A 27,290-nucleotide genomic window follows, 5' to 3' on the forward strand; every position below is an offset into this window, starting at 1 on the left:
GTCACCACTACACTAACCAGAGTGTAAGCTATTACTTCTACACAAACCACCAATGTAAGGTGTCACTTCTATACCAACCACCAATGTAAGAGGTAACTTCTACACTAGCCACCAATGTAAGGAGTCTCCCTTACACTGATCACCAATGTAAGGTGTTCCTTCTACACTAATCACCACTGTAAGGGGTCACTTCTACACTGAACACCAATGTAAGGAGTCACCCCTACACTGACCACAAATTTAGGGTGTTCCTTCTACACTAACCACCAATGTAAGGTGTCACTTCTACACTAACCACCAGTGTAAGAGGTAACTTCTACACTAGCCACCAATATAAGGAGTCACCCCTACAATGACCACCAATGTAAGGTGTCCATACTACACTAACCATTAAAGTAAGGGGTAACTTCTACACTAACCACAAATGGTCTTTATTATTTTATTTAAAACTCTCTACAACCTACTGTTCACACTAATCTACCATGAGCTGTTGGTGATAATTTTAGTAGGGGAACACCAAGACCTAAAACTATTTAAGAGGTCCCTTCAGAGTAAAAAGGTAGAGAAAGATCTGGGTTCACACTTGCTGTGGCTCACAGCAGGGGTCCAGTGCATCCCTGTACACCGTTTCAGGTGCGAATCAGGTACAGATTTTTGACTGAATTTGCACCTGAAATAGAGCTAAAGATGCACAGGACCCTTTTCCAGTACCCTGTCATGTGAATTGGATGGGGGGGGGGGGACCTGCATCCAATTCACCTCAGTGTGAATCTAGCCTTATCTAACTTCTATCTGCAGCTTCAAGATGTTAAAGATTAACCATCCTTTGAGTCAGAGTATGGTTATATACGGCCTATACCCCCAATCTAAAAGAACCCCTTCTGTCTATGACAGATGTACACACACCTAAATCGGACACCCACAGCTACAAATTTTTGCCCTGGTTGAAATCTTCTTTCCCCTGGCCACGTATGTGCAGTCAAATCCCACAGATGTTCACGAGGCCATCTTCTGACCATGTTCTGTATTAGGACATAGCCCCATAGAAGTTTATATGTTCAGCTGCCCAGGCAGATCCAGAAGAAAGAAGTGGTAAAGGGCAATTCCTTTATGTCAAAGTCAGTGAAATGTCTCTAAAAGTACAGTTATACATCATTTCTGTTTTCAACTTTGGCTGGATTGAGCTTCTTTCAGCATCACTTTCCTCATTCCCTTTCTGTTATCTCCACAGTGGACACCTCATATCTGGACCGCAGCCACACGGACTGCCATTCCTATTTGTTGACGTGTCCCCCGGATTGGTGACATCATATGTTTTCTGTGAAACAGACAGAACAATAACACTAACAAAACAAACAATAGCTAATGCAGACAGGAAATGTTCACTTACTGCCCACCATAAGTGTACCCGTTACATATACTCTGTCACCCCTCTGGAGTTAATAAAACAAACTCTGTGTGCTACATAGCTAATCTAATGAAAGTGAACATTATAGGGAATGAGCAAAGCTGAGAGTTTTCATTTTCTCAAAATATATCTGAAAATCAGGAGATTTTGCCAAGACTTCACCATTTTAGCTAAATGAATTGGAGTCAATGCGAGGATTGGACTCTGCTGGACTCTCACGCAAACTTTCATATAAAGCTGAGGCTGAACTACAGCTTTAGTTACATTACTGATAGTGATGTGAAAAAGTATTTGCTAGATTTTTTTTTTGTTGCATATTTGTCACATTTAAGTGATCAGATCATCAAACAAATTTTAATATTACACAAAGATAGCCTTAGTAAATACAACATGCAGTTTTTAAATTATTATTTGATTTATTAAGGGGAAAAAAGCTGTCCAAACCTGCCTGACTCTGTGTGAAAAAGTAATTCCCCCCTTGCTAAATCATGAATGAACTGTGATTAACCATAATTTTTTAATCTGAGGTAAATTTCACTTGCCACACCCAGGCCTGATTACTGCCAGACCTGTTAAATCTAGAAATCACTTAAATAGAAGCTGTCTGACAAAATGAATCACGCTAAAAAATCTAAAATAGCGACACATCATTTAAGAACAGATGAGAAACAAAGTAATTGAAGTGTATAAGTCTGGAAAGGGTTACAACGTCATTTCTAATGCTTTGGGGCTCCAGTGAACCATGGTGGGAGCCATTAACCACAAATGGAGAAAACTTGGAACAGTGTTGAACCTTGCAAAGGGGTGGCCTGCCTACCAAAATTACTCCAAGAGAACGACTCATCAAGGAGGTCATAAAAGACCCCAGAACAACATCTAAAGATCTGCAGGCCTCACTTGCCTCAGTTAAAGTAGAAGTCCACCCTAAAACTAAAATCCCTACATCATTAGACAGCCATGATCTAACACAAGCCTATCTAGCCCTGTAAAGAAAAAATCAGTATACATACCTTAAAACAAATTAAGTGCAGCGCAAAGTGTGAAAAATAAATACATGCAGAGTCCAATAATTATAGAACAATAAAATAATCAGGAGTCCATAAGATCCAATCTGAAAGCACACTCCTTCTGGGGGCATACAGATAAGGCTCTTTTCAGCCGATGTAGTACGAAAAGCAAATCAATATATGTGATTGCTCTTACCAAATTCGGTGGACCCCTTAATTACAGGGGGTCAGGGACAGCATGGGTAAACCAAAAGCAAAACAGCTGGGCTAGTAGTCATCTGCTGGGGATACTCATCCAAGGAGCGGAAGAATCCGTCAGACACAGGGAGATCCGTGTATAAATAGGCAAGATGATCAGCGGTGGTTTCCCGAGGAGAAATGATAGTAAAAAAAAATCTAAGAGCGATCCGTCAATATATACTTCCAAAATTTATTAAAGTCAATACTGAGGTAAATAATGATGATGATAAAAAGCGCTTAACAGCGCCAAGTGATACAACGTAAAACGGGCTGGCTCAGCAGGAGACAGGCTGTTCGCGTCAGAACAGCTGTCGGCCTGAGATGGCAGCGGGTGACGTCGGTAGTGTAGCTCCGCCCCCGTACGCGGCGTTACGTCACTAAGGGCTTCGTCAGCGAGGGTGGACTATACATATACATACCTTTGCTGAAGATGCTGCGACCAGATCCCACGCTGAGCTGTCAGCTGCGGCTTCGCTGTGGAGGCGGGTGCAGAGGACACATCCGACAACGGAAGCCCCATAGTAACTCTATTCCCCATTGATTTCACAGCCGCTGTATCCTCTGCAGATCTTCTGCAGCTGGAGATCGGGTTGGATTGGCTTTAAAAAAGGTATGTATACTGATTTCTTCTTTACAGGGCTAGATAGGTTAGTGTTAGATTGTGGATGTCTATAGATGCAGGGATTTTAGTTTTAGGGTGGACATCTACTTTAAGGTTAGTGTTCATGATTCAACAAGAAAGAGGCTGGGCAAAAATAGCATCCATGGGAGAGTTCCAAGGCGAAAGCCACCGTTGACCAAAAAGAACACAAAGGCTGGTCTCACATTTGCCATCTTGATTATCCCCAAGACTTTGGGGCAAATATTCTTTGGACAGATGAGACAAAAGTTAAACTTTTTGGAAGGTGTTTATCCCCTTACATCTTTGCGGCTTCAGGACCTGGATAACTTGTCATAATTGAAGGAACCATGAATTCTGCGCTCTACTAGAAAATCGTGAAGGAGAATGTTTGGCAATCAGTTTGTGACCTCAAGCTCAAGCGCACTTGGGTTATGCAGCAGGACAATGATCCAAATCACACCAGCAAGTCCACTTCTGAATGGCTCAAAAAAAACAACAAAATTAAGGTTTTTGGAGTGGCCTAGTCAAAGTTCAGCCTCAAATCCAATTGAGATGCTGTGGCATGACCTTAAATAGGCTGTTCATGCTGGGAAAACACTTCAATGTGTGAGTTAAAACAATCCTGCAAAGAAGATTGGGCCAAAATTCCTCCACAGTGACATAAAAGACTGATTACCAGTTATCGCAAATACTCTATTGCAGTTGTTGCCGCCAAGGGTGGCGCAACCAGTTATTAGGTTTAGAGGGCAATTACTTTTTCACAGCACTGTACCTGTAATGAAATATTGTATGGCACTGTGGGGGCAAACAGCTTTGGGCCACTGGGCTTAGCTGCAATGAAGGTGATTCGATGAATCCCCTTCTGCCCCTCCAACATTGGGAAAAATTCACACTCTATGAATGGGAAGAGAATCCTGTGACTGATCAGACACTCCTCCACTCACAGATATTGTTAAAGGCAGTGTAATCAGTGAAAAAAAAATGTTCTCAATGGAGGAAAGTGTAGCTGTGCCTGGAGACCCGAAGCAACATTAAAGCTTCATTTTTTTTAAAATTAAAATAATAAACATGTCATACCTGCTCTGTGCAATGGTTTGGCACAGAGCAGACCTGATCCTCTTCTTCTTGGGTCTCCCACCAGTGCTCCAAGCCCCTTTATGTATTCTCACTCCCAAGCCACCCTGTCTGTGTCTATTGACACAGACTGGGCAACTCAACCCTGCCCCCCGTTACCTCATCACAGGATTTGATTGACAACAGCGGGAAGCAATGGCTCCATTGCTATCACTCTACCATGGGAGGAGGGTGACAGTGGCGGGAGCCGCTGCTCTCGTGCACATCGCTGAATTGGATCGGGGGGTTCGGGGAACCTGGAACCAGGAAGCTCATGCATAGAGGTAAAGATTCACATATTAATACACACCCCTTTGTTATTTAGACAATGTTTGCCTATCTTGGAGTCCAGTTTTAGGGGTTTTTGGTGGGTTTTAAGGGTGCAATAGACTTTTAATGGATCCAAGAGATATAAAAAATTCTTTCAGCTATCCTGAGGCAGGTATTTCAACAGTGCTTGGGTTTTACCAAAATCACTCCTCTCATCCCTTGATTACATTTCATCATCCATACATAATTAAAAACACTCAAAAGCACAATTAACGAGATGATTGTGAATATATTGAAGGTACCAATAGACACTAGATGAAATGTAAAACATACAGTCAGAACAGTACGGTAAAGGAGCCTTTAAACTTCTCACCAATTTACTTGTGGATTGGAAATAAGTTCAAGTAACCATTCCAAAAAAGAGCAGTTACATTAGGGTGACAATGTACCCTCGAATTCTGTGGGCTCCTTCATCTCCTCTAATTAGGCAAACCCCTATTAGCCAATTGACGTTTAAAGGAATTTTAAACCCCAAAACAAAAATGTAATATATTGCAGCTTGCCAGTTCTTAAATGTGGTAGCTGCATTCATTTTCTTTTTTTTCCTTTATATTCACCTGGTGATCTGGCCAATAAATCTGTTATTTTTCAACTTCCCTCAACAGACCAAGCTGTCCAGGAAAAGTAGCAGCTAGAGTACTGAGACAAACAATTTACCACTGAGGGGTGCTCGCAATGATTTTATTTATTTATGTAAAACCTTTATTCCAAAAGCAAAAAAAAACCAGTTGTTTTAAAAGTGTTCGCTGGCCTTGCTGTCCGCCCTATAGCAGTTTTACTGCTACAGGGCGGCAGCTTGTGCTGATAAACGCATATATATATATATATATATATATATATATATATATATATATATATATATATATATACACATGATCCTGCAATTCCAGGTAGGGGGCACACATCCACGCCGACAGTGGCTCACTCCAGCTGTGATTACACACAGCGGAAGCCAATCGGCGGGTTCCAGGTACTTAATGTCCGCCGGCACCTGCCGATAATCAGCCAGAGACACAGAACTGCAATCTTCCTATGTAAACAAGGCAGATCGCTGTTCTGATAGAGGGGAAGGGATGGATATTGTGTTTTTGCAAAGCAGGGAATAAATTCCATCTCTTCCCCTAGTAAAAGCACTGATCACTATATTAGTGTCACTGGATCCCAAAAAGTGTCAAAAGTGTCAAGAAGTGTTTGAACGTCTGCTGCAGTTATCAACAGAGAAAAACAGCTGGCAACTCCATAAACCTCAGATATTTTTTATTTTGCCATACCAGTGAGTAGACATGTGCACACTGAAATATTTCGTTTCGGAATTTAGTTTTCGTCCGAAAAATAAATTTATTTAGTTACTCCCGAAATTCGTTTTTATTTATTTCATTTTTCGTTAAAAATTGCATTCGTCTGAGAATCCAAATTAAGGTCGAATCTGTCATTGAAGGCTTATGGTGTCTGTCGAATGTTCAAAGAAGATTCGACGGAGCAGCTAAACTGTAAGACGCCGTATAGTTTACCTGCTCCATCGAATCTTCTTAGAACTTTCAACAGACACCATAACCCAAAGTACGTGTGTACTTAGTTCTAGCTATTTTACTGCTCCTCCTCTTTGGTTACAATCAGCCAATAACATTCATCACCATCATTATTTTTATTTATCTTTTCTCCCCTACGTCGAATCTTTTCTCCCCTACGTCGAATCTTTCCTCCCCTACGTCGAATCTTTCCTCCCCTACGTCGAATCTTTTCTCTCCTACGTCGAATCTTTTCTCCCCTACGTCGAATCTTTTCTCCCCTACGTCGAATCTTTTCTCCCCTACGTCGAATCTTTTCTCCCCTACGTCGAATCTTTCCTCCCCTATGTCGAATCTTTTCTCTCCTACGTCGAATCTTTTCTCCCCTACGTCGAATCTTTTCTCCCCTACGTCGAATCTTTTCTCCCCTACGTCGAATCTTTTCTCCCCTACGTCGAATCTTTTCTCTCCTACGTCGAATCTTTTCTCCCCTACGTCGAATCTTTTCTCCCCTACGTCGAATCTTTTCTCCCCTACGTCGAATCTTTTCTCTCCTACGTCGAATCTTTTCTCCCCTACGTCGAATCTTTTCTCCCATACGTCGAATCTTTTCTCCCCTACGTCGAATCTTTTCTCCCCTACGTCGAATCTTTTCTCTCTATGTAGAATAATCTTGGACTAATAGAGTTAAGGTTAGGCACATCGACCACAGGTTTGATGGACACAGATTGTTATTGTCATCATCATATCGAATCTCCTATCTATATCGAACTGTTGTAGCACGAAAACGAAAATAAAGCATTTGTTTATGTCGGATCTTTCCTTTTTCGGATTCTGCACTTTCGTTATCGTTTGTTAAAACGATAACGAAAATACCTGAAATTCGGACGAAAATGCATTCGGACGAAAACGAATGCACATGTCTACCAGTGAGTACAAAGCCAGTGTCCACTGCAATATCGCAGTCCCACTATAAGTCGCTGATCGCCGCCATTACTAGTAAAAAATAAATAAATAAATAAAAATATCCCATAGTTTGTAGACACTATAACTTTTGTGCAAACCAATCAATATACGCTTATTGGGATTTTGTTTTACCATAAATATGTAGCAAAATACATATTGGTCTAAATTGATGAAGAAATTAGATTTTTTAATTTTTTTATTGAATATGTTTTATAGCAGAATGTAAAAAAAATATACATATATATATATATATATATATTCAAAATTGTGGGCTTTTTTTTGTTTATAGCGCAAAATATAAAAAATGCAGAGGTGATTAAGTACCACCAAAAGAAAGCTCTATTTGTGGGAAAATAAGAACATACATTTTATTTGGATACAGTGTCACAAGACTGCACAATTGTCAGTTAAAGTAACGCAGTACCTTATGGCCTGGCATTGAAGGGGGGTAAATCTTCCAGAGGTTAAGTGGTTAATTTGTTAGTCAAATCCATCCAAATCTGCTGCATCTAACACCACCCTCCCCCCGTACTGACAATGCTGCTGTGAAAGGGTGGCTCCATTGCTCCTCTATCCAGAGTGGTGTCACCCAAAGACAGAAAATGTGTTACTGGCCACATTACCAGGTGTAAATAAAGGAAAAAAAACATTGAAGCAGCCCCAACATTTGAGGACTGGTAAGCTACAATATATTACATTTTTGTTTTGGATTATAATACTTTATAAATGTATAAGTAAACTGGCATGGAATCCAAAAGGCCCATTAGTCCTGATTCACACCTATGCAGGTCGCAGTTTGCATATTCCAGGTGCATTTTGCATTTTTCAATACATGCTTTTCATCCATTGAAGTCTATGGAACCAAAATCAGAAAAAAGTCCCTGGCCCTTTGCATAAAATGCATAGATGTGAACTACATCCATAGGAAACCATGTTAAATGGACTGTAGGGTGTTTCTACAAAACTGAAAATGCTCTAAAGAATGCATAGGTGTGAACCAGGCCTTACTCCACATCTGCTTTGGCTGATCTATAGTTAAAGCGTTTGTTACCCCAACATTTCATATTCCTGATATGTACTTGGTGTACCATGTACTTGTATGAGAAAGTATCCTGTTATTTTTGTATTGCTTCCTTTGTGTGAAATCCCTGGTGCTCCTGCAGTCCCTCTGCTTTTATTAAAAACTGACCAGGAGAGCACAGCCTGGTCAGTTCTTTAGCTATGTTGTGAAATCAATGTACTCTCCTCCAATGATCAGACTTGTCCTGACACCCCCCCCCCCCCCCCGCACAGCCATTCACTGGAAAGCCCAGTGTGCTGCTGTTTCTCCTCCCCCAGCTCTTATGCAGCTGAGGACAGAGGGAATGTGATCACTTATAAAAATGGGAAAAAGGGTATTTATAATTTCTTTTGTATCTATTCAAAAATACTTTGCCTCATTTCTATTATAAACTGAATGGGTAGATTTACAAGGTGATCGTTTACAATTACTTTAAGAGAGGTTCTGTAAAAGACAGCATGTGTATGAACAATTATTTCCTACAGCCCTCAGACGACGTCCGGAAGTGACGAAACACATCAGGGACGTAATCTACTGGAAGTGACACGTGCGTTTCATGCACTGGAGAGGAACCAGGAAGTGGGTGGTTAGCTGTATTCAGTGAACGCTCTGGAGAACCTCTCGGGAGTCGGGATATCAGGCACAGTGCACTTTATCACAAATGCTCTATTTTTTTGTATATTTGGTACGCAGTTTTAACAGGGGGGAGATATTTGGATGATTTAAATAAAACTATTTTTAGCAATATTACGCTATGCGGATATCTTATTCCTCCCATATGTTATGCGGCATTAACCGAGAGTGTTACTGACATCTGGTGGTCGTGCAGAGGAGATGGAAAGCTACTAGTGATAACCTCATAAAGGCTTTTGTATGCTGAATTTCTGGTGAGTGCAATCCCATTGGGGGTTGTTTCCCCTTCACGCGGTGATTATTTTTGGTGGAAGAAGCTCTTCACTCCTACAGAACACAGCTACTTGAACTTTCCTAGATCTCCTTGATTATTGGTCTTTTTCCTAATTTCAAATGTGTCTGGGAAGGTCTGACACATAGTGCTGCTGCAATAAGATATTAGAGACTTGGCATCGATTTTTGGTTTTCTATGATTTTATTGCTTATATACACAATATTACAGAATAAAGAATTGAGCTTTACAGAGGGCATTTTAAAAAATACACATTACCTATTAAGTAGAATCTGAATAAATACATCCCTGGCATGTACGGATTTATGGCTACAGGGCATTTTTCCAGCTGGAACATGGGGGATCACAACTCAAATAGCTCCAGCATTGAATGTACAGTATGTAATGGCAAGGGGTGCTGGGGTGTGCTGGAGGAACTAATGCTAATGATATTGGCTGCTGGGGATCTATTGTGACTGGGGATCTATTTTTGCAGGGGAGGTCTATTGTTTCTGGTGGGGATCTATTGTTACTGGGGGGGGGGTCCTTATGTTTCTGGAGGATGAATTGTTCAAGGGGGGATCTACTGTTGATGGAGGAGTCTACTATTGCTGGCTGCTAGAGGTTCTTTTTTTTGTTTTTTTTTGGAAGATCAGAAGTAAAGTTACAATACAATAGAGATGTCATCATTCAACAATACATCTTAGTATATATGCTATACAATAAGTGGTATCAATTTCTTTGGAATTTAAATGGTGTAAGAGGTACAATATATATAATAAGAAAACATTGTAGTGTTTAAGAGAAGAAATGAAGCCGGAATTGATATAAGAATTGGATATACAAGTGTGGCTGCATATGATTTAACATCCAGGAAATGACTTATATATGTAATTGATTATGGTAAATTCCATTGAATCCATTTTTTATGAAAGATGTGTAAACTATCATATAAGGTGTGATGAATTCTCTCAGACAATTTGAGCATTTCCATCCTAGACAAAACCTGAGACTATAGAAGGTTGTTTGATCTCCAATTAAATGCAATCGTTCATTGAATAGAGCTAAATAATGAGTGGAGCAGTCTATTACAGGATATGGGTATATTTGGTATGGTAGAATATAGAAGGCATATTTGTGGAGAGAGAAATATTTTTTGATTAGATGCCTTCTCGATTCTATCAGCTGCAGCCTTCCATATTGGCCCAAGATGTTTACAGCTCCAAAAAATGTGCAAAAAAGTACCACGTTCAGGACATCCCCTGAAACAATTATGCCGCATACATACGACCGGTTTTGCTGTTGGTATAAACTCTGAAGGTTTCTCCAACGGAACTCTGACGGAATTCCATTCAAGCGGTCTTGCCTACACACGGTCAAACCAAAGTCCGACCGTGTCCAGAACGAGGTGACGTACAGCATGTACGACGAGATTAGAAAAAGGAAGTTCAATAGCCAGTAGCCAATAGCTTCCGTCTCATACTTGCTTCAGAGCATGCGTCGTTTTTGGTCCGTCGGAACAGCATACAGACGATCGGTTTTCCCGATAGGAATTGATTCCGTCAGAAATATTTAGAACATGGTCCATTTCTAGGTCCATCAGAATTTTCGAAAAAAAAAAGTCAGATGAGGCCTACACACGATCCGAATATACGATTAAAAGCTTCCGTCAGACTTTTTCTGTTGGACTTTCCGCTCGTGTGTACGCGGCTTTATGGGAGGCTGCAGGGTAGAAGGAGTGGATTTTTGAAGGCATCATATACCATCTGGAAAATAGCTTCACTGGGGTTTCTCTGAATGAAACTGCTCAGTTATAGTTAAATCGGAGTTCCACCCAAATTTTAAACAATATCTGTATGTATTCTCTTCCTTGACTAGATGCTGACATGACGTTTAAAAAAATGTAAATCGCCGTAATTACCTTTTATTTTTCTATTCTTCTTTGCACTTCCTGGTTCTCCTCCCGTGGGAGTAGGCGTGTTTCTAGCCTCTCCCAGACTCCTGGGAGCTAGTCTCAGGCTTCCCAGGATGCCACTGAGCATGTGCGGGAACGAGCGGTGAATGCTGGGAGCACAGCATTCACCACATCCAGGAAATAAATGCTTGTGGGCTTCAAATGCCCACAATGAAGATGGAAACCGCCTGCAGTGAATAATTTAAGTTATTCTTTCCGACGAAATCTGACACAGGCGGACATATTACACACAATATGTGAGTATGTAATGCTGAGAAGAAAAGTTTGTGAATGAACTCAAAAAAAAAAAAACGATAGATAGGTGAACCCCCACTTTAAGGTTATCTGTCCTTGTAGTCCACATTTCAATGGTAAGAGAGCATTCTAAATCAGCTTCCCAGTGTAGCATTGGTCTAGATTTTTCAGGCATAGTGAGATTATTGAGGTAACCATAAAGTTGTGAGATCAAACCTCTATCTCTCGAGGAGTTTATACATATTTGTTCAAATAGTGTGTTTGGGGGATGGATGGATAATGAATAATGTTCTGCATAGAAGTTTTTAATTTGGATGTAGCGAGAGAACTCTGAGAGAGGAAAATTATATTTAGATTGGAGAGAGGTAAAGGATGGGAATTTCATCTTGATAACTAAGAGGTTCTATTCATGCTGGCTGCTAGGAGATCTATTGTTGTTGGGGTGGATCTATTGGTGCTGGGGCATCTTTGGTAGCTTGGTGGAGCTGTTGTTGCTGGGGGTCTATTGTTGATGGGGTGGATTTATTGTTGCTGGATGCAGGGGATCTATTTTGCTGCTGTACATGTTATCATTGACAAATTCTTTTCAAATTACTTAACATCACCAAATGATACTTGTTTCTGTATTCTCTAAAAGCGGCAGTACTGGAAGGTGGGTAGGGGGTGGAAACAAGGGACAGTGCCCAGAGGTGGATAGGGGATGGAGACAAAGGGTGACTTGGAAGAGGGGAGTACCTGCACCTATTTGAGAAAAATAACCCTCAGCTACGGTATAATTTTTCCACCTTTCTTAATTACAAAGCCATCCTTGAGCTATAGGCAAGTGAATTTGTCTTGGGTGGAATGGTGACATCGACTTTCTCATACATCATGTTCAGGCCCTGCGCACGCTCCATGTACATATATAAGATTAACTATGTGTTTTAAATGTTATTTAATAAATCTCTATATTGTATATATACCTCCACTATCCAATTGCTTCATTTAAAGTCCCAACTCCCTTTTTGGTTTCCAGTCTGAATAATGTGTCCGGGTTTCAGGCAGACTGAAACATGGACACACGATTCAAAACCCAGGCTGTCCGGGTGAATCCTGGACAGGTGGCAACACTACTTAGTAGTCATGCACTAAACATGAAAAAAAAAGTCCATTGCTACCTCCACTTAAATGAGACCATGTGGCAAGACTATTTATTTCATCAAAAATCTTCCCATAAGATTATATGTGTAGTTATCATATGTTATGCATCTTATTTACTTGTAAAAAGGTTCCCTTGTGTAGACATCCAAAAGCCCTGAGACTACTGCTGGGTGTGGATGTGATATCAACAGCCCTAACAGATTCAGAGCTGCCACTAATGTGACACTCTAGGGGTAGGCAACCTTTGAGAGGTTGAGATCTACCTGGATAACATGAAAGAGATCAAGGATTGCCGTGGTGTGACGCACCTTTTTAACAAAAAAAAATCAATTAAAAAAATGACTATAAAGCCACCAGTAAAAAGATGACATGCAAAACACATAGGGTTTGATTTGCTAAAACTGGAAAGTGCAAAATCTGGTGCAGCTCTGAATGGTAGCCAAAATTATTTTAGCTTGTTCAATTTTGCTTTGGCAAAGAAAAATGGAAGCTTCTATGCAGAGCTGCATCAGATTTTGCACTCTGCAGTGTAATCAACCCCATAGCGTATCACAGAGTCCTCTGCCCCCTCCCCCATAGTATTGTCATCTGCCCCCCTTCATATCACCCCACCCCCCTCACAGTAGTGTCCTCTGCCTGCCCTTTCTCAGCCTCCCCCCGCCCCTTCACATAACTTAACTCCACAGTAGTGTCCCCTGCCTTTCTGTTTCTCCCATAGCAGTGTCCTCTGCACCACCCTAGTAGAGGTCTGTGCCCCCGCCCCAAGCAGTGTTCTCTGCCCTAACTCCACCCCCCACCCCCCCACAATAGTGTCCTCTACCACCCCATAGTAGTGTCCTCTGCCTCCCCCCAGCAGTGTACTCTGCCCCCTTTATATCACCCCCCTACACAAACACACAGCATTGTCCTAGCTCCTAGCTTCACTCTTCTACCATGCACGGGTGTACAGCAGAGCAGAAAGTGGGAGGCAGTTACGGACAAAGGGCGGGAGCAGAAACTGCCAGAGTTAACTTTTCATATTAATGGGGCTGTTAACTGAGCTATTAATTATATTTACTGAGCTATTAATTAAGCTGATGACTGGTTGCTAGGACTGCCCTACGTCCTAGCAAACAATTACCTGCTGGTTATCTTGAAAGGTTAACTGGGGCAGCTCCTGCTCTCGCCCTCTGTCCAGAACTGTGCTGCCTCCCTCTCTTCACTTTGCTATGATGATGAGAGTGGCAGAGGCTGGGGGGAAGGACCGGCACCTAATTCACCTGACCACTGTCACCCGGACGAGACAGTGACCAGGATCATGGTCTTCCATTTAGTGGTGTCTGGACTATAGGGTCGGCAAAGTGGGGATGTGTTTGCACTCTAAATGTCTCCTGCCCACAGTCAACGGGTAGATTGCGATTGACAGGTCGCTGATCCCCACTCTATAATATTCCCCTTTGCTCCTCCCCCAGTTTCTACATAAAAGGTTATGTAGGAAGGTGAAGGGAGGGGTGGAGGAGCTGGGACATCACAGATAGTAATTTAATACTCCCAGAAGAGTGTCAGGAACAGTGGTCCTGCATTATATGTGTGTGCATTGATGGTCTGTCTTCAGGCAGGTGTATTGCTGACATTTGTTCGTGAACCTGAAGATGGTGCTATGTCAGGGTTATGTAGGTGGTGAAGGGAGGGGCAGAGGAACTGGTCCAGCATAGACACTCCCAGAAACTGAGAAGGTTCTGACATGCAAGGAGAGAGTCGATTGTACTAGAAAACTGACTCTTCCTGAAGTAGTCAAATTTACCAACAAGTTCAGAAGCAATTAAAACATAATTTATGGAAAAGAAAAAAACTTCAATTGAGAATTTAATGTAGCACCCTGATGTTTAGGCAGGGTTGCTCTTAAATTTACCTGCCAGGTATAATTGCCTTGGCTAATTGTTAGGGATCAATTGATTTCACCCTAAGTCTAAGTCTGCTGCACTTCTCTCTTCTGTCGATAGGTGGCTGGGTACCTGGCGATATTAGATAAGACAAGGACAATGCAAGGATAGATTAGGAGTATATGGGATATCTCAGCCAACGGGCAGGGGTTTTTCTGAATCCCTTGGCCTGCTGGGAGAACCTATATATTTGGGTGGGGTCAGGTGATCAGTGTTCTGTGCCACCTGGACAGCTGTCTGAGTGGACGTGCGTTGTGCTGCCCCAGGCTGCTAGGCCAGAGACCTGAGGCCCATCCCGGGAACTTCTGGCTGCTAGGCTATCTGAGGGCCTATCCAGAAGCAAGAGAGCAGCGTAGGGTTGGAACTGCGGCTTGCAGTCCAACCATAAGTATCGGTTCTGCCGGCCGGAGAACCTGACGTGGTCAGAGGTAGAGGGGAAGCTGTCTCCACTAAGGTACCATTCACCTTATTACCAGGGACCACAGTGAGTAGCTGAAGCAAGTACCAGAGCAGCATTCTCACCAACCGGGGACAGTGAAGAATTGAGAATTTTCAGCAGGTGTCAAGCCAGGGACCCAGCCAGGAGAGGTAACACTTGCAGAGGAGCCTTGTGTGCCAAGCCAGGGACCGAGCAGGCCAGTGGGGTGACACTTGAGGAGTATCTGTGAATGGCAAGCTAGGGACCCAGCAGGGACACAGGGGTGATGCTTGAGGAAGATACTGAGTATGAAGATTGAAAGAGCTCAGGGGATCCAGTGGCAGTGGATCAGAAGTCTAGTGAGAGAGACTGGGAGCTCAGTTGAGTGAAGATCTACAAGAAATGATTGTAGAGGAAGTAAAGAAGTCTGTTACAACTTGTGTTAGAAACTGTTATAAGACTGTGCCATAGGAGACAGCGATCCTACACATGCAGATGTGGTGTCCTGCTGGATTCCTTTCCCTGAATGGCTGTCTACCTGTAGAAGTGTCAAAGTCTGCCATTTAACATTGCAAACACTTAAGGGTGTCCTGGCCCTAACCCTCTCTCCCACAGTTCTGTTCAAGAGAAAATAAATCTCTTTGCATCCAAGAAGTGTCTGGTGCCCATGAATCTATCTTGCACTACACCCACTATGCCTTGTAACCCACTCTATACAGAAGGATGTCAGCTCTCCCTAACTCTGGAGGTTCTCATTAGACCTAAAGGGACCCGGGACCTCGCTACATTAAAGTATTGGATTTTTCTTTGCTTTTACCTGCAATATTTGAAATTGGTGACAGGGTCTATTTACCAAGCAGCCTGATTTTTTAGGCCACCATAGTCAAGAACATGCAGTTGAGATGCTTCACATGCATATGTGTGACTTACCTAAAGACAGTAGGTTCCTATATGTAACAAAGTAGAACTATTTCCTGGGGAATACTTTAAGTCGTACTATTTTTAATAATCAGCCTTGACGTCAATGTGAGTCTGCACAAGGTTAATGAGATTAGCCAATGGTTAATAATCATTACTCTCATCTATGGCTTCTACCAGCCCCCCCCCCCCTCCCCCCAATTTATTCCTTGTGAGAATGCTGATAAGGAATCTCCCACCAGCTCCCCCTTAAACGTAAGTGAAATATGTAACTTGGTGGGATACACAAGCAGTTGGGAGCCAGGCATTACATCAACATTTCAGCTGATAAGGGGATGCACAATGGAGTGTTAGACTAATAGAAAAACATGCTGTGGATAAGGCAGACTCCTGATAGCATGACTTGATGTGAAATCCCATTGTCTCTCCTTTTCTCCATCCACTCCCGGAGTGACAGAAAATTCCAGCGGCGGCAGGCAAGCCAGGGGTCAACTATTACAGCCACCCCCCCTTTTAAATCTAAACGCTTTTACATTGACGCTGATTGTATAAATGATGGCTGAATAATGAGCCGTGATAACACTCCACTCTGAATGTTTCCATGCAAGATGTAATTAATAAGAGGCAGCTTCATTAAGGACCTGTACAAATTCCCTGTGTCAAGCCATTTCCACCTTGGATCCTTATTCCATATATAAACATTGGATGACCAGATCTTAAATGTGCCTGGGAGGGGGTGCTACATGATCCATTTTCTGCCAGATGTGGGATAATTTATGGGGAGCAGACATCGTTGAATGAGAATATGTTTGGTAAACAGTGACTGGGTAGATCAGGCTTTCTGAACCTTTTTACATCAGAGGAACCCCTAAAATAACTTTCAGGTCTTAGAGAGCCCTTACTAAAACCAATTCATCAAGGGACAATGGGAAAACGGCTCTTACATTGGTAGTCAGTAGGGAGAATTCCGACAGAAAAAGTCCAACGGGAGCTTTTCATCGTATATTCTGATCGTGTGTATGCCCCATCTGACTTTTTACGCCGAAAATTCTGACGGTCCTAGAAAGAGAACATGTTCTAAATTTTTCCGACGGAACCAATTCCAATCGGGAAAACCGCTGTATGCTGTTCCGACATACCAAAAACTACGCATGCTCTGAAGCAAGTACGAGACGTTAGCTATTGGCTACTGGCTATTGAACTTCCATTTTCTAGTCCCGTCCTACGTGTTGTACATCACCGCGTTCTGGACAGTCGGAATTTGGTGTGACCGTGTGTATGCAAGACAGCTTGAGCGGAATTCCATCGGAAAAACCTTTATTCCGACGGAAAAACTGGTCGTGTGTACAGCGCATAACTGTGGTGGTCAGAATGCCATCCCCACAGACAGGTACAAAAGGAGATTGGTGTCACTCAGCTGCCTCTGACAAGTGTTGTTGGCCCCGATCGCCGCCTATCATTGCCAGCCATCATGGAGCTTGGGGTGGAGATATCGGTGTGGCCGGTCTGCTGGAGTGTACCGGAGGAGGAGAGGGAATGTACGCTATGGGGGACACATGCAAGTCAAGATGAAGGAGTTCAGGCGCGGGGTGGAGAGGCAGCTGGAGGATGTGCTGCGCCTGATGGGGCCCTCTGCCATCACCGTCCTGCAGTGTGCCAAAGGCTGTGGGAGCAGGTGGGCGAACTCTGCTGTCAAGTCGAATCGTGGAAGCACTGAGCCGGGTGGTGGGACTGAGCAGGGACTGACAGACCAGGTACTCCAACCATGCGCTGCTTGCTGTGTTCAGCAAGGCAGCTCAGGTCAGTTCAATGAGGGGGGAAACACACATCACGGGGGGGGTATAGTCTATACAGGACAGTGTGTGCAGGAAGGGGGGCAGTTTGTGCCGGAAGGGGGTATAGGGTTAAAGGGGGCAGTGTATACAGGAAAGGTGGTGTAGGGTTTAAGGGGGGAAGTGTGTGCAGGAAGGGGGTGTGGGGTTTAAGGGGGGAAGTGTGTATAGAAAGGGGGTGTAGGGTTAAAGGGAGTGTAGAATTAAAGGGGGGCAGTGTGTGCAGGAAGGGGGTGTAGCGTTAAAGGAGGCCAGTGTGTGCTGGAAGTGGGGCCGTGTGTGCAGGAAGGGGGGTGTAGGGTTAAAGGGGGGCAGTGTGTGCAGGAAGGGGGATGCAGTGTGTACATGAAGGGGGTGTAGGGTTAAAGGGGGCAGTGTGTAGAGGAAAGGGGAGTAGGATTAAAGGGGCAGTGTATATAGGAAGGGGAGTGTATGGTTAAAGGGGAGCGATGTGTACAGTTTTCTTTTTTTTATGGGGGTGCAAGCCTTGCCTAGGGTGAAAAATAGTCTAGCCCTGGCCCTGTTTCCATGACATCTGGTAAAACAACCCTCTCCCCATCCCACCCACCCAAATAAGGCCTCACGCCATCTTGCGTCCTTTGCCACTGCCTCTCACACCAGTGGGGACAGTGATCCATCACGGCAGTCTGGGCCCCCTGCCAACTGGTAGCGTCACTAGCTCTCTTTTTAAAGTCACCACACCATTGATGGAATCTTCAGGACCTGTGAGGGCCCCATTCATGGACAGCCAATGGAAAGTGTCCATGTCACTAGGCAGCAACATGGACACCGGAAAAGAAACTTTCCACTCTGCAGTGAGGAATTGAGAAGACCCAGGACCCGTCATGTCACATGATCGTGGATTTAGGCGAGTATTTGAGGCATTTTGATAGATTGAAGGTTATTTTTAAATTGCTCCAGTGATCGCTGGAGAGGGGTGGGGAGTCTTGTTTATGAAAGGATGGTTTGACCAGAGCACAGCTTTAACAATAGCTAAAGATTTAAAGTGTTACTAAACCCACAACAGTAAAATAAGTCTGTATAATACAGTAAAACATGCTTGTTATACTTACTGTAGAACCTAGAAGGTGTTAATCCTCCACATTGTGTAAAAATGCTGTTTGATCCTATCTTCCCTGATCCTCCTCTTCTTTTACTGTCCCCAATCCATCTGCTGATATAACAGAGCCTTGGGGCATGCTGGGACTGTGTCGTCATAAGGGGCGGGGTCACCACCCAGTGACCACGCCCCATGCCTATTAAATCGTTGCGCACCGTGAACACAGCATTACAGCGGGAGAGAGCGTTGTGTCAACATCGGAAGAAGAGAAGAGGGAAGAAGACGATGGAGAAGACCGGGCCATCGCTAGCAAGAGAGCGGCAAAAGAGCAAAAGATAGCGGAGGAGCCCGGCAGAAGAACCGGAGAGCGGGAGAAAAAGCGAAGAAGAGGCCGGAGAGCGGGATAAGAACCGGACATCGGGAGAAGAGGCTAGAGAGCGGGAGAAGAACCGGACACCGGGAGAAGAGGCCGGAGAGAGCGGAGAAGTCGGAAGAAGACCCCTGAAGTCGGAAGAAGACCCCCAGAGCTGCCTAATAAATTACTTTAAAAACCTGTGTAGTGTATTTTTTTATTGACATTTTTTTCCCCAGGTGAATGGGTGGGGGTACGATGTACCCCATACTCATTCACATAGGGCGGGGGCCGGGATCTTGGGGCCCCCTTCTTAAAGCGGGCTCCCGGATTCCGATAAGCCGCCCGCAGACCCCGACAACTAACAGCCAGGGTTGTTGGAAATAGGCCCTTGTCCTCATCAACATGGGGACAAGGTGCTTTGGGGTGGGTGGGGGCCGCAGGGCGCCCCCCTTCCCCAAAGCACCCACCCACCCCCCTCGCTTGTCCCCACCCCCATTCCAGACCGGCTGGGCTGCGTGCTCGGATACGGGTCTGGTATGGATTTTGGGGGGACCCCCACGCCGTTTTTTTCGGCGTAGGGGGTTTCCCTTACAATCCATACCAGACCTAAGGGACATCGTCGCCTCCCTCTCACACTCGCTGCAATAGGAAAATGCAGTGAGCGCGAGATGCATAGTACCCTGTCACCGAGTACCAGCGCGATAGGATCGCGCTGGAAACATTCTCGCGGGCAGGTGCTATAGCTGCCCCTGCGTCGTATTTGGTCCATCTGACCAGCATACAGACGAACAGGCTTCCCAATAGGAACTGGGTCCGGGGGAGTTCCGGTGGAAAGATTTGAAACATGTTTCAAATCTAAAGTCCGTCGGATTTTCAGCCGAAAAGGTCCGTCGGACCAGTCAGGTCGAAAAGTCCGCTTGTGTGTACAGGGCATTATATGGGATAGCAAAAGGAAAGATTTGGGTCACTTTGAGGCTGCTCAAAGATATAAATTAATGCTTAATTTATTCAATAAATATACTGAGTATTGTACGAACACCTTTGGGAAGCTGGAATGCATGTGATTCATGCTTTGCATCAATGTGAGCTGTGTAAAGGCAGTTTAATTATTTGATTGGGCTATCTAATGCACCAAAATGCAGAAAAACTGGTGCATGCATCATTTTTTGTAACTTAGTACACCACGCATTTTAATGTGTTATTGTGTGTTGTGCACATCAAAGCAGATGTGTTGATAAGGTGCATTGGGGTGCCAATAAGAATGCATATCACCACAGAGTATAACCCCACTTTCATGTATTGTCGTAGAACAAAGGGTGAACCAATCCAAAATGTTGCTATTAGATACAGACTGAATGTAAACCATACAGAAAAAATGGACTGCGCATCCAAAGCATGCTAGCAGGAGCCATTATTTACGTAAAGCATAAAAAATAAAAAAAAAAATGCAATATCAAATGTTGATTGTCAAAAATGTAATTTACACTATCCAAAACCTCTTAACCCATATAAACCTCTAAAACAGCAGTAGTAGAGTCTTGTTGGCATGTGAACAGAAAGTTGAAAAATCACTGTAAAACATTTAAAACAAAGCAATCTGTCTTGTTTTGTTTTGTCATTGGTGACTCACGTCAATTGTGTCATCTCCATAAACATTGTCGGACAGCCTGCATCCCTCCTTGGTCGAGAACTCAATGTTGCTTCTTCTTGGAATCCTTTATTTATCTGCAATGAGAAAGAGTAGAGTTACAATGAGTTACTATACCAACATATGAAATGCAGTGGCGGCTGATGGTATATTTTTTTAGGGGGGGTGGCAAACAATGCACCCACAGCCACCCCCCCCCACGGTGGGTCGGTCACCAGCACGACACTTACCCCATCTTGGTCGCAGGCAGCGCTTCCTCCGGGCGGCAGGAGGCGGCTTCCCCTATGTCTCCTCCTCCTCGGCATCACGACGGCTTCTGCCGTGTCCTCCTCCTCCTAGGCAGCCAATAGGATTGCTTCTCCCCTCGGCCAATCGAGTGACGGGTCTAAGGACCCGCTTTCTGATTGGCCTGGAGGAGAATCAGGAAGACAATAGCAAATATTAATTCACTACTGTCACACAACTGGGTGGGCTCAGGGTGCAGTGCTCTGCTCCCCGAGCCCATCCTTTTTTAAAGCCAATTAGAGCCTCAGGCTCTAATCACGTGCTTCTAATAAAAAAAATACCCCAATGGAATCCATGCGTCCGGCACCCTGCATGTAGATTAGGGGCCGAGCGCATTGGATTAGGAGGGTGGCACCCCTGCGCCCCATATGGATGGGCCGCCACTGAGGAAATCTGAACAACCCATGTAAGTTTATGAAAAAGTTATGCCCACTCTTGCATTACTTTCAGTACAGCCCTCATACAGATCCATCTCAAAAATTTGAATATCATCAAAAAGTTAATTTATTTCAGTAATTCAATTCAAAAAGTGAAACTCATATAATATATAGATATGTTACACACAGAGAGTGATAGATTTCAAGCATTTCTTTCTTTTGATTTTGGTGATTATGGCTTACAGCTAGTGAAAACCCATAATTCAGTATCTCAGAAAATTTGAATATTACATAAGACCAATAAAAAAAAAAAGGATTTTTAATACAGATATGTTGGCTTTCTGAAAAGTATGTCCATGTACACTATAGTATGCACTCAATACTTGGTCAGGGCTCCTTTTGCATGAATTACTGCAATCAATGCGACAAGTCATGGAGGCGATCAGCCTGTGGCACTGCTGAGGTGTTATGGAAGCCCAGGTTGCTTTGATAGCAGCATTCAGCTCGTCTGCATTGTTGGGTCTGGTGTCTCTCATCTCCGTCTTGACAATACCCAACAGATTCTCTATGGGGTTTAGGTCAGGCGAGTTTGCTGGCCAATCAAGCACAGTGATATCATGATCATTAAACCAGGTATTGGTACTTTTGGCAGTGTGGAAAGGTGCCAAGTCCTACTGGATAATGAAATCAGCATCTCCATAAAGCTGGTCAGCAGAGGGAAGCATGAAGTTCTCTAGAATTTCCTGGTAGAGGTCTGCGCTGACTTTGGACTTGATAAAACACAGTGGACCAACACCAGCAGATGACATGGCTCCCCAAATCATCAATGACTGTGGAAACTTCACACTGGACCTCATGCAACTTGGATTCTGTGCCTCTCCACTCTTCCTCCAGATCCTGGGACTTTAATTTCCAAATAAAATGCAAAATTTATTTTCATCCAAAAAGAGGACTTTGGACCATTGAGCAACAGGCCAGTCCTTTTTCTCCTTAGCCCAGGAAAGGCGTTTTGACATTGTCTCTTGTTCAGCAGTGGCTTGACACAAGAAATAATATAGTGATCCTCTGCGCTACTATGAGAATAAATATCCAAATATCCTTGTGGAGAATTGCTGAAATACCTATTGAATCCACAACTTCACAAACATAAATTATAATAAAGTGCTATTGCGCTATTCCATAAGTGTAAATAAACAAATCATAAAAATGAAGAAAATTCACACACAAAGTAGTCCTTTGATAATAATAATAATCCCAAAGAGTCTTTCTGCTTCCACCAACACCTCAGTGCTCACAGAACTCTCACCTCAAGGGTATATAACTTGAGCCTTGGAACAGCCTTCAATATGGGCAAGATAGTCCATCCTTCCAGGGACTCCTCAGCTTATCTTCAGATATGAATCCAGACTCCCATATAAGGATGAAGTAGGCAAAAGAGCCTCCAATAGTGTATTACAATTAAAAAGACCATTTATTAAAACAATAACTGCTTACATCTAAATCTGCGCTTCAAACAAGTAAAAAACATCTGCATTTTCCACCTCTTACATCACTTCCGGTCCACTGTGTATTACAGCCAGGGAACTTTATTGACACAAGAAATGCGACAGTTGTAGCCTATGCCCTGGATACGTCTGTGTGTGGTGGCTTTTGAAGCACTGACACCAGCCAAAGTCCGCTCCTTGTGAATTCCCCAAATTCGAGAATGGCTTTTGCTGCACAATCTGCGGTTATCCCTGTTGCTTTGCACCTTTTTCTACCACACTTTTTCCTTCCACTCAACTTTCCATTAATATGCTTGGATACAGCACTCTGTGAACAGCCAGCTTCTTTAGTAATGACCTTTTGTGACTTCCCCTCCTTGTGGAGGGTGTCAATGACTGTCTTCTGGACAACTGTCAAGTCAGCAGTCTTCTCCATGATTGTGTAACCCAGTGGTTCTCAACACTGTCCTCAAGTACCCCCAACAGGCCATGTTTGCAGGTTTTCCTTTATCTTGCACAGGTGCTTTAAATCAGCGTCAATGGCTTGTTTTTTTTTTTGGACAGCTATTTTATCTAATGCCGTGTACACACGAGTGGACTTTACGGCAGACTTTGCCCGGTGGACGGGATTTGGTCGGACAATTCGATCGTGTGTGGGCTCCAGCGGACTTTGTTTTCTCAAAAGTTGGACGGACTTAGATTTGAAAAATGTTTTAAATTAATCTGTCGAAATAGAGTCCGGTCGAAAAGTCCGCCGTCTGTATGCTAGTTCGACGGACAAAAAGCCACGCTCAGGCAGCTTTTGGCTACTGGCTATGAACTTCCTTGTTTTAGTCCGGTCGTGCGTCATCACGTACAAATTCGACGGACTTTGGTGGATTGTGTGTAGGCAAGTCCGTTCATTCAGAAAGTCCATCGTAAAGTACGTCGAAAAGTCCGCCGGGCAAAGTCTGCCGTAAAGTCCGCTCGTGTGTACGCGGCATTAGAGAAATTCCCAAAACATGGCCTGTTGGGGATACTTGAGGACAGGGTTGAGAACCACTGGTGTAACCTACTGAACCAAACCAGACAGAGAGACCATTTAAAGGCTCGGGAAACCTTTACAGGTGTTTTTAGTTAATTAGCAGATTAGAGTGCGACACCATGAGTCTACAATATTTAACTTTTCCACAATATTCTAATTTTCTGAGATAGTGAATTTTGGGTTTTCACTAGCTGTAAACCATAATCATCAAAATTAAAAGAAAGATATGCTGATATATGAAATATATCACTCTGTGTGTAATGAATCTATATAATATGAGTTTCACTTTATGAATTGAATTACTGAAATAAATTAACTTTTTGCTGATATTCTAATTTTTGAGATGCACCTGTATATAATAAGCCACATGATAACGGGAGTTAATCATTTTGGTGGAGTCTGTTTGATATCCGGTAATAAAATACGTAACATATATACATACACATACATATTGTGTGCAATCATTAGAGCTACAGAAACAGAGGAAACAGAGATTAGAAATGATCTTTATCCTTCACCATGAGAGAGACACCACATCACTGGTTTCACATTGTTCTTTACACATGCAAGGTAGGCAGGAGTCCTTTGTGACTCCACTCACACTTTTTTCTCATTTACTGCTCAGGGTTTTGTTTACATTTATCATTTTATTTTTAAATAGTTTTCATTTTTTTATTTTTTATTTTAATACATTATATTTTTTTATTTATTTTTTTATTTTATTTTTTTTTTCACTTACACAACACACATCCTTACAATAAATTTATACATTCACATACTTTTTTTCACATTTCATATAATTATTATCTTCCAGATTGGTGCGGATTGTTATTAGTTCATCTGTCCTCTCTGGGATTGCATTGTGATGACCTGACCTGCCTACGAGCTGACCCCCTGACTTGGTTTTGGGTTTCCTGCCTCAGCTCTGGGCCGGGCATGTGATGGGGACCCCCTTTCCCACTCCGTTCATCCTCACATGAGCCAGTTTAGTTCTTGGGCTAAACTGTAAGTATTAGTATATCCAAATACTCCCTGCGGGGACTTTTTCCCTTAGGGAGTAAGAAAGTTTTCGTTCAGAAAGTTTTCCCTCCCTCATTTTTATGAAGGGTTTATTATATTTATATATATGATTTTTCTGTACTTACAGTAAATGAATTTTTACATCCATACATCTGAAGAGTGAACGTGATTCACGAAACGCGTAGAGTTTTTCTATTCATTTGATGCCAAGACAGTTCGGCTTTTATACAGCATGTACTCAGTTATAAATTTATATAATTATGTATCCTCATTATATACATTGTATGTGTTCATGGTATATTTTTACCAAAATGTCAGCCTTTGTATATGGTTATGTATGTTTTGAAAACATTATCACGCATTTCTAGACCACGGAATTGCTTTTGATACAATAAAGGTTTTATCATATATTTACTCCATACACTCATTTTTGCAGCAATAAGCCTCATTTAAAGTGCCATTCTTTTTCTTTGTTTCTATTCCATATAGCCAGGGATGGAGGACTTTTACTGTGGACAGGTCAGGTCACACTTTTCTCCTTTTGATCTTTATAAGTGTTCAATGTAAAAGATTTTAATAAAAGAACTATACTGAAACTTGAAAACAGGGCGATTGAATAAATTGTATTTAGTACTCAGTAGAGTGTACAACATTTACAATGCATTCCTAAATTCTTAAATGGAAGTTTGCAGCTGGCAGCGAACCTCCCAAAGTATTGATTGGTGTGTGAAAGTCCACCAGGAAGACATGTTGCCAAGAGAAAAGACTAAACCTCCCGCCTGAAATTAATAACTACTCCATCAAGATCTTGTTTGTTTCCCTTGCCCAAAAGAGGAAAGGACTTTGGTCCCTGCTTATCAAGTAATGAATGTGGAAAAAAAAACCTCAAGAATGCTGCTGAGGGCAAATGTTGTAACTCACACGATACACAAAAGACTAAAGAGCAGAGGAATCCAGGCATTATAAGTTCTTCTTCTTATTATTATTATTATACAGGATTTATATAGCGCCAACAGTTTACGCAGCGCTTTACAATATAAAAGGGAGACAATACAGATATAATACAATAAAATACAAGAAGATTAAGAGGACCCTGCTCAGAAGAGCTTACAATCTAATAGGGTGGGGCAGGTGGTACAAAAGGTTGTAACTGTGGGGAATGAGCTGATGGAAGTGGTAAAAGATTGTGATAGGCTTTCCTGAAGAGATGAGTTTTCAGGGATCGCCTGAAGGTAGCAAGAGTAGGGGATAGCCGGACAGGTGGAGGTAGCGAGTTCCAGAGGTTGGGAGAGGCTCTAGAGAAATCCTGGAGATTAGCATGGGAGGAGGAGACGAGAGAGCTTGAGAGTAGGAGGTCTTGAGAGGAGCGGAGAGGACGATTTGGGTGATATTTGGAGACAAGATTGGCGATGTAGCTCAAGGCAGAGTTGTGAATGGCTTTGTATGTTGTGGTTAGTATTTTGAATTTAATTTGCTGGGTGATTGGGAGCCAGTGTAGGGATTGGAGGAGAGGGTTGGCAGACACTGAGCGGTTGGTAAGGTGTATAAGTCTGGCAGCAGCAATCATGATAGACTGAAGAGATAGACTGAATAAGTTGCCTTCTTACTATAAGAACCAGCTAAGGAACCAAAGTTGGTTTGGGCCAAATGCTGGCCAGGTGTGAAGGTATAATCTGACTACATTTATGACAGGAGCCAGGTCCCTAAGTTTATACAGTAGCATCATTTAGCCATTCATTCATGTTTAGCCAAAAATAGGTCTGGACTAGACGTGTGGAAAACACCACAAAGACTGTAGCGTGAGAAGAGAAAAAAGCAGTTGAACTTAATTTTCCTACATTTCTGATTGCTCCTTCCTTCAACAAACTTTAAATGGCTGTATGGTGGTGACCACCAGACATTAGGTCTGGCTATTATCTATTAATCAGCTTAAAATGTAAGTATACTTTTAGTGGCTTTACACTTAATGGTATAACCAAATTTACCTTTATGCACAGCAGGCACGTACCTGCAAGCAGCAGAGACTGGCTTTGCTCTGTATAATTACTGGACAGACATTTTTTTTCCATCATCAGTAGGACTAGTCATCTCATACAAGGTTATTTACAGATTATCATAACTTTCCCAACAAGGTTAGGACCAGGAAAACAAGGAGATTTCTTGTTTGAAAGCAGTGACTCTAATGTCCCGTACACACGGTCGGATTTTCCGATGGAAAATGTCCGATCGGAGCGTGTTGTCGGAAATTTCGACCGTGTGTGGGCTCCATCGGACATTTTCCATTGGATTTTCCGACACACAAAGTTGGAAAGCAGGAGATAAAATTTTCCGACAACAAAATCCGTTGTCAGAAAGATAGTGTGTACACAAATCCAACGGACAAAATGCCACGCATGCTCAGAATAAATAAAGAGATGAAAGCTATTGGCCACTGCCCCGT

At 42.9% G+C, this 27,290-nt stretch overlaps 1 long non-coding RNA gene across 1 annotated transcript in view; it reads right to left on the reverse strand.

Moving 5' to 3' along the window:
* The window catches only part of LOC141141360 (uncharacterized), a 61,863-nt gene extending 41,152 nt beyond the window's left edge, over positions 1-20,711 (reverse strand). The window contains exon 1 of the long non-coding RNA XR_012244052.1: positions 20,643-20,711. This is a non-coding gene — a long non-coding RNA (uncharacterized lncRNA). The remainder of the gene's footprint in view (positions 1-20,642) is intronic.
* Positions 20,712-27,290: the final 6,579 nt, after the last annotated feature.

Source organism: Aquarana catesbeiana, linkage group LG04 (assembly GCF_042186555.1).
Source record: "Aquarana catesbeiana isolate 2022-GZ linkage group LG04, ASM4218655v1, whole genome shotgun sequence".
Taxonomy (NCBI): Eukaryota; Metazoa; Chordata; class Amphibia; order Anura; family Ranidae; genus Aquarana; species Aquarana catesbeiana.